Genomic DNA, 7,647 nt, shown 5'->3' on the forward strand with positions numbered 1-7,647 from the left:
CCTCTCCTGAAACAAGTTCTTGGCTCCTCTGAATTAAATGCATTAAAAAAAGTGGATCTTTTAAGCCAAGCATCAGATTTGGGTTTCTAGAAAGTGCTGACAGGATACCAGGAGGCTGAGATTGCAATAATTGGAGCAAATCTTCTTAAATAGTTTCTGTTCAGTTCAGCAGGGTCTGTCAGCTCTGCTTCTTGCCCAGAGCAAACATCCTGGGAGCAGGGAAGTGGCAAGTATATTGGGGATAACGAAAATCAGCCTACATTTCCTTGACAATGGGTGGGAAGCGATGGTGCACTGTGTGTGTCTTGAGAGCAGGTCCCTGCTCATCTCAAGCAGGTTTGTACACTTGAGCACAGCCCTTCTTCCCCCTGCTCTGCCCATTCCTTCCTCCTTGTTGTCCTCAGCTGTGGAGAAGGGTGTGGAAACTTGGCATGGGGGTTTTCAAATGGTTGGGGTCCTGCTGGGGTGTGAGGATGGGGTACAGCACTGCTCCTTCTGCATCCAGATAAATGACATTCATTCTTCAGGAAAGTCAGGACCTTTAGCAACCCTTGTTGGCTTCACCAATGTCCAGCATGCGGACATGTCCACTGCATATGGGGAAAGGAGCTGCACATCTGCTCTGCTCTACTGGAGCAGCTGCCTCTGCTACCATAGGCAAGTGACTTGCTGCCACAAACAGCTGGGAAGCTTTGCAGGGTGCTGGTGCAAGCATCCATCTCCAACCTCCATCATCACCAACTCTGTCTCTATCTCACCACAGGGCCTGAGAAACGAGCTTCCCAAGCTCACAAACTCATTTTTCTCCCCTACAAGAAGGAAGCACGGTTGGCCTGATTGAGGAGTTCCCATCTCCCAGCCAGCCTGAGGCCAAAAAAAAGCAGTTTCCATGCTGTGGTTGAACAAAAGCACACACGCAAACAATGAACTCCAGACAGTGTTTTATTTGCAGAGCAAACACAGGGTGAGCAGTGAGCACTTTCACTGCCTGGAAGCTGCAGAGACTAGGCTGGAGAGCAGTAAGGACTTGCTTCAGCAGAAGCCTCAACCTGCTTTTTCTGCCTGACAGCTGATTTTGTAGCAGGGCTGCTGTCTGAGGTTGAAGCACTAGAAGGGCTGGTGCCAGTTGATGGGGGCTAAGAAAGGTTTAGTTTGGGGAGAAAGAAACTTTTGTATTGACATCAGAAGCTGAGGTGCAATTAAAGTATGTGTGCTGGTAAGGGAGCAAAGGGAAAGTGCTGCTGCAGTGAGACAGCTTAGGAAGCAACTTGAAGAAATACTTTCACTGTGATTCTCCAGCTCTGGTGTTATCTATGTCAAAATCTAATAAAATGTGGATCTTCATTGAGCAAACAGGTTTTAAGACTTCAGAGATCCGGGCTTATAGCAGCTGAGAGAGACTACAGATGTAATTCTTTGGTCTTAAGCAAAAACATTAGTCATTACCTCCAGCTGAGCTGCATCATTGATTCCATAAAACCAATGGTTTAACAGCCCAAAATTGCAGATGATGAGCTACTGCCCAAAGCTGGAGGCTCAGCAGGGACTATCCCATGGGGACAGCTGATTCCTGCACGTGTAATTATCTCACCGTGCCTCTCCAGCACCAACATGAAGAGCAGCTTTCCTTGCCAGCCTCCACGTGGCTGGAAAATGAGGCTGAGGCAGGCAATGTGGAGTCACATGCACAGCCTGCTGCCCCCACTGGCCCCACTTCGACCTTCATGGCTTGTTGCCTCCACCAACCCCACACACACCACACCAGAGCCCCACAGGAGTGCTGGCGCTGCCCAGGAGTCAAAGAGGGCAAAGAAAACTGAACTTTGAGTCAATCACTCCAAAACGATCTCGCTACCTTGCACGCGTGTGAGGATGACAGGCAGCCACAGGGCTGATGGATGGTGCGAGCAGGGGCGTTGATGTGAGTACCTGCAGGGATGTGGGCAATGAAGTCATTTCTCTGTCTTTGCAGAGATGCAGCCTTGAAGGTTGTCTCCTTTATTCTGTGGGGACCACAGGATGCAAAAAAACAGATGCCATCTGTCCACCGCGCCTTGTAAATCAGTTTTTAATCATGCTGGGGAGAAGGCTGTCTGCTGTTGCTGCTGCTAACCAGGTCTACAGGAGTTACTCTGCAAAATTTACATTGCTGAGATGGCTCAGGGATCAGGGCTCCAGCTCTGCTTCATGACAAGCTGGATACCCCTGTGCCATGGGTCCTGAGGTGCCACTGAGGGGAGATGTGCCTGCTTTGACACACCCATGGAGGGTGAGGAAATGGGGGTCCTCACAAGATGTCGAGAGGGAGATGCTTTGGGCTCTGGCCAGGGCTCCACAAAGGGGGGTGAGGTGCCTGGTGTGCAGCTCCAAGTGCAGTAAAGCAAGCTTTTAAAAGCTGTTCTCATAGGTAGGTGTTTACGTCCCACCAGCCTTTCTTTCCCCAGCTCTGCTCCCAGAACCCATGGGCTGGGGGAGCCTGGACAGAGCCTGGACCAAAGGATATGGAGTCATTCCCACAAAATCTTATTGGAGACTGGGGAGTGACAACCAAGGTTGGCTTTGTTCAAAGATCCCTGATGAGATCCTTCACCGCCAGCCCTGCTGATGAGCACATTCATTTCTCCCTTCATCCTCTGGCTGCATGAGCAGAGAATTTCAAAACGAAACACTGCTGAGAAAAAAAGAGGAAAAAAAAAAACCAACATTGGTCTCCTGAGACACAAATCACAGCTACAGCCCCGTGTCAGGAGTATGGAAACAGTCTTTCTATGTGCTGTAGGTGGCTTGACAAGTGGGAAAATATTTCTCAGCTGAGTGTTCTCTCTCCAGTCTGGATTAATAGCTTGGCTCCAGTTTTAGGTAGAAATTTCCCCCCTCCCCGCAACAAATACATTTTAAAATGCAAGTAGCCAGAGGGAGAAAGAATCTGCTGGCTGTCTGTTTTGTGCTGCATTCCTCTTTTAAAAGCACTTTAGCTCTTCACGGCTCTTCTTCTTCAGACTTTACAGAAGTGCCTGCACTGGAATATGCAGGGAATTCAGATTTCAAGGCATAGCTTAGTGTATGGATTGGATCAGCCAGAGCTGCCACCTGGAGTTAACTGAGGAGGAAGCAGCCCCCAGCTCAGAGATCAGCCTGGGTGTCTGAGGAGAGCCTAGTGTGAGCCACTGCCCTTTGGCAGCCCCTGAGCATCACCTCAGGGTCTGCTGAGACACAGCTTGAGGAATGGGAAAACACAGCGAGCCCAAGCAGCAGTGTCTTCCTCTGAAGCCCTGGCACTGCAGATGGGGGTCCTTCCTCAGCTGAATTGGTAAATTAATTATCCCAATCGGGGAGCTTCAGAGTCAAGTCACAAATGGATCCCTTTCACAGACAGTTTCCATTATGCCCGTCTGCTGAGAGCCTTTTTAAATGAAGCGATGCTCAGAGAGTATCACACACTGCAGAGCCCTGCCTGGACCTGGCCCAGCAAGTCTGGCTGTGCCCATGTGCATTGCACGGCTTTCTGCTTTGGTCTTCTTCCCAGTCAGCAGCTGTATTCAAGGAAAGCATTTGTGGGCCCCTCAGTTCAAGCCAGGGGTGCTCCTTGGAAGAGGATCTGAAGGCTGTGCTGTGGTTTGTGGCATGGCCCACCTCAGCTCTTACCTGAGGGCAGGGGTGCTCAGTGAGAGTGCAGAATCATGGCCACTATAAACCCTGACTTTCTGAATCAGAGCATGCTTAAAATGGGTCCTACCTCCAGGAGGTGATGACACCTATAAGGAGAACACACACCATAGAGGATGAAGCCACCTGTTCCTCGGCAGAGCTTGCTTTCACGCTCAAGCTTTGCAGCATGCTTTTGGGGACAAAGTCTGCCCTGAGATTCCCACAACACCTCTGCAGTGCAGGTGGGGGCTCTCATATCCCCACTGGAGGACATCCAGTGGGAGTTGCAGCCATCCCTCAGGCCTGACTAAAGGAAAACGGTCTAACATGAAACACCATTTAATCAGAAAGTACCTCCTATCCCTAAGGAATTATTGAAAAATTTGCTTCCAAACTAGTTTTCAGAGGAAAGCTGCCACCTGCATTCCAATTTTCAATTAAAATGGCGATTATCTCCATACCAAACCTTTGCAGGAGAGAGGGAGGGAGGAAAAATTGCCAGAGAAACAAAGCATTTCCCACAGGAGCAGCCAGGATGTGCAGCTGCAGTGAGCATCCCCTTGGAGCTGCAGCAGAGACATCCCAAACTCTGAACCATTCATGCACAGAGGAAAGCATCTTTCTGTCTGAAAGGAGCAGATGAAAGAAGTTGTTTGTGAAATACAGATGCAAACGGCAGTCCTGCCTCCTCCTCTGGTTATCTGCTCCTGAGTGGGTTAACTGCTTCACTCTTGTGGCAAGAGAACCCCACAGAAACCAGGCACACTTCATTGAAGGCATTGAAGAGGGGTTTCCCAAGGACTACGCCTTGCCTATATGGTGGTGAGCTACACTGGGAGAAGCAAAACGTGGTGAGAGATGCCTGGACTGAGTTGCACCCGCAAGGGATGGAGATGGGAGCAGTGGATATAAGGAACGGTAGGAAGTGGATGATCTTGGAAATGTCATGCCAACAGAAATGTTTATGGCAGGAAAATGATGCTGCTGCTGGTGATGGCATTGCTGGAATCCCCAGCAAATACCTTGGTTCACCTTGAGGGACTGTGGAAGCCTGCATGCTGTCTATCTTGGCCCACCCTTTACCCACAGGCAGGGGGATGTAGGAGGTGACCACTATTGCTGGCAATCAGAATCACCTCTGGTTTGGTAGGAGCAAATGACAAGGAGCCTCCGGGTCAGACAGTGATAAATGCAGTGGGTTCACTTGTAGGTGCTGCATTATGCATACACAGAAATGGCTGGCCCAGAAGGAAAAGCCAACAATTTAATTGAGCTGTTCAAATAAGCAAAACAAAGGAAATAACAAAGGGTAACTCAATTAAATTTTAAAGGCGACACATTTTCAATTGTCGGGACTAAGCAACACTTAAAGGTGATGATTGTTGCCAAGTTATTTGGAGAAAACAGGAGGCTATTTGGTTTATTTGTTTGAACGTGCCAACAATAATTCAGTATTCAGCATGTTCCAGAGGGATGATCTGAGAGGCAATAAGCAGGGCCAGGCTCTTGCCCTGTGCACCAACTTGCAGAGCCATGCTGAGCTCTGTGCTGCTGGCCCATGAGGGGACACGCTGTGGAGGAGGTGACTTATCTTACATAAAGACTGCACACACGCAGATGGTGATGCTTCTCCTGCCACCCACGGCACAGATGGACTGTCAGTCATCACATTGAAAGCCATTCCAAGAGTGTTTCTACCCCAAGTCCATCGGGAAAGAATTAAGTGCTCCTATCCACCAAAAATATTGTAGAAATAAGTCTGCTATTTATATAGCTTGGCAGATGAGACACAGCAATAAAGCAGAGACACTGAAGTCACCCTTTTGTTTAACACAAATTAAATCCTGCCTGCCACACTGTTCCCCATGAGGAGGTGTAGGCCGCCATGAGGAGGTGTAGGCCGCCATGAGGTCTCCCCTCAGCTTCAATGCTGCACACCTGTGACCTGTCGAAAGCTCCATTTGGTTCTTCCTCCTCCTCAGTCCTGCCAGTGCAGAATACTCCTGCAGCAGCTGGCTGCTCCTTGTGCTTCAGCTAATTAAAACAAGGTAGGAAATGGCAGCCAGAGGAAATCCTCTTGGACGATCCGCCTCTGTAAGCATGCCCAGGCTGGGCAGCAGTGAGCTTCAGCCCAGCTTGTTATTAGCATCCTGCCCTGCCCCAAGAGGATTTTGGATTTGATCCCAGCCATTTCTCTTTTTCCTGGACAGTGGGGCCAGACAGCACCACAGAGATTACAGTATATGCTTTGGGAGCATAAATAAACGATGCAGGGGTGGAAGGTGTGAGTCTCTTGCACAGCACAACTTGTCAAAAGGAGGCCCCTAAGCATGCTTGATTAATAAACTCTTTTGGAAATAGTACAACCCAGCTCTTAGCCCTGAGTTCCTGCACATGTAAGAGATGCATCCGCAGCTACTGTGTACAAAAAACCCTGCATTTTAAATTCTTTTTTTTTAACAAAACTTTCAGCAATGCCAGACTGGCATTTATTTTGATCAATGAAGTGGCACTGACAAAGTCCCATCAGGTCTTCTTGAAATGGGAAGCCTGCAGGCTGTGTGAGAAGCAAGGGAAGCAAACAGCCTGTGGGACAGGGGAGGACGGGGAGAAAAATGGAACAGACCTGCAGATGGCAAGGTTATTAAAAAGAAAGAAAATTCATTACGGTAAGACACTAGCACTCCAGCACAGGTCTTGAGGTAGCATAAATCAGCATAACATTACCATGCCCAATTGAGGACAGCTACAGGCTGGGCTGCGCGCTCCCAGCGTTGCTTGCTGCAGGAAAGCAGGAATTCAGGGTAAGTCAGCAAGGCTCTGATACAGATATTCCCATACTGAGCAGGTGTTGGAGGCAAATAGTAACATTACCTTCTTAATTTCTGTGCTGGTCTCCCTCAGAATTCGAAATGGAAAAGTCCTTTGTTTCCATCTCATACAGTATTCACAGCACTGACAAGGAAGACAGAGCTTGAATGCACACTTTCGGGAAGCATATTTGATTATCTTCTGGAAAAAAATAAGGCTCTGAATGCAAGAAATTGTTTCAGGCTCAAGTGAAGAGCATGGCAATGAAGACTTTAGGACACAGCGCAGATACTCACTTCACTTCAGCAAGAAGGCCATGTTGTCCTAGGAAAACAACTGTTGGAGGATTCAGGCACCAATAAATACTAGTGGGCAAGGCTATGATGGCAAAGCAAACACAGACCTTGACAGACTTTGGGATTTTTTCTTTTCCCTTTACATCATAAAAAACCTGTCTGAAAACAAAACGAGACATAATGAAAATGAATTCACAGAAGCAGCAGTAGCCTGAAGGTCCAATGTTGTACTGCGGTGTTTTACTCATTTTTCAACCCTCCTGTTTCTTGTCTGATTTTTGTACCAATGTTTGTCTCCTCCTCTCACTGAAACTCATATTATAATCCTGCTCTGAGATGCTCACCTACCAGTCCATCACTCAGAAAGCAAGCCATTTATCCTACTGCCCAGACATCCATCCAGACCTTGGCAGGACAGCAGGGAGCAGAGTGAGAGAGAGGAGAGCAGTTCTCCTGTTGCTTTAATATTGGTTATAAGCTATAGAGTGTGCTAACATCGATCAACAAAATCCATTCACACTTCTGTCCCTTTCTTCCTCTCTCCCCCAAGACCTACACCTCCAGCATAGGGCTTGCTTTTATTTTTCATCCAGCCTAATGCAACAGCACCCATGTAACTGCCACTGCCTGACTCTGCTTGCTTTCCTTCACATCAGCTAAATCAGTGCCCAGAAAGCCTCCCCACGGGCCTTGCCTGTCACTTAACAAAGCGTGTACCTATTAGCAGCTGATCTCAACAGATTATGCTGATCAGAAAACAAACAAGGGTTTTCTATGAGAGGATTTTCATGCAGAGGACCTCTTTCCCCACCACCTCTTCCAAACCACCCCTTTCCCTTCCCAAAGAAATGTGTGTAACACACAAAGTGAAAACCAACACCAAAGCACAGTA

Source organism: Coturnix japonica, chromosome 2 (assembly GCF_054131305.1).
Source record: "Coturnix japonica strain WE chromosome 2, WE-NBRP24, whole genome shotgun sequence".
Lineage (NCBI taxonomy): Eukaryota > Metazoa > Chordata > Aves > Galliformes > Phasianidae > Coturnix > Coturnix japonica.